Source organism: Phalaenopsis equestris, unplaced genomic scaffold (assembly GCF_001263595.1).
Source record: "Phalaenopsis equestris unplaced genomic scaffold, ASM126359v1 Scaffold001027, whole genome shotgun sequence".
Classification (NCBI taxonomy): domain Eukaryota; kingdom Viridiplantae; phylum Streptophyta; class Magnoliopsida; order Asparagales; family Orchidaceae; genus Phalaenopsis; species Phalaenopsis equestris.
The window spans coordinates 385,803-387,228 of NW_018165466.1; positions in this window are offsets into that span (position 1 = coordinate 385,803).

Below are 1,426 nucleotides of genomic sequence, written 5' to 3' on the forward strand. Positions count from 1 at the left end.
AAATTGACAGCCCTATTGGGGGAGAGAAGTTTTTTTTTTTTTTTTTTTTGTAACCTAATTGTAAAATAGAGATAATATTGGCTTGTCCTAGCAAAGTGATGTTATTTTTTTCATCGTAACATAACTTATTAATATGTGCTCATTAATCTCTTCATAGAGCATTCTCGTCATCCTTAGGCAGTTAAACACTCAATAACTTAGACAAATATCCTTCTTCAAAATGTTGGTAGAAATTTTTTTATTTTGTCGATGCCAAAGATTTGACTATAGATGTTTTACTCTTGTTTTAAACAACAAGTAAAATTCACTGGAGTTAATCATATTGCATATAATTAAATAATCCAATTTGCTGGTAAAATCAAATTTAGCATGAAAAAGATAAAATTATGTGTATTTCTAGACTTGAAATATAATTGAATTATATTTTAGTTATAAGCTATCATTTACTATCATTTGATTTTATTTAAAATTCTTTATGTGTGAATATATACAAAGCCTCCAGAATTTATTATTTAATCACAACTTTTTTGGTTCTGACATATTTTGTATCTACCTACAAGTACAAAAGAAATAATTTTCCTAAGTTTGAATAATCTTCTAAATAAGTTGCAATATAGTATCATTTCTTCTTTATTAGGTCTAACATAAATTTTGTATATGATTTGAGATACCTAATGCATAGAGTACATTTTTCCTTCCATATAGAGACATCTCAAATAGTGATTCCATACAGTTTGTTAAATGTAATAACATGAAGTACGGATTATGATGATAGCTAGCTCATAACTAATCATGCATGCAAATTTATTTTAAGGACACCAAACTTAGAGCTTAAGTTTGTTATATGATGAAAAAGAGGAGATAGAAAGAAGAGAGCAATAGAAGAGAAAGAGTTAATCAATTAACAACATCTATGGTAAATACATAAAAACATTAAAAGTTTTTTTTCTCACTTTTAGCTACACAAGTCCAAAAATACAATATGAATATTCAATTGCTATACTTCAAATCATTTAAAGATTTATGGATGACAATAAAAATTTTAATCAAAATTAAATAGTTATATAACAAAAATTAAAAAAAAAATTAAAATCTATCGTACCACAAGGAATAGTGTTAATTTAATGAAAATTATAGCTATTTTTAATAGAAGTTGCTTTTAGTCCTAATTTCAAGGAAAAATATTACTATAAATTAATACTTAACTATAAATTTTATGTTAACCGATTATTGACTAAATTTTTTATCTAAATTGGGTTATATAGTTTGACCCCCCATCAATATAGTATTGCAAGAACAAAAAAGTCATCTAAAAAGGTGGTTTAATCATAATTAAAAATTAGGGGAAGAAAAATAATCCACTTTAACTTAAGGGCCAAAATATCCACACTACAATAGTAAATTAAGTTTTGTATAGGTGAAGCTT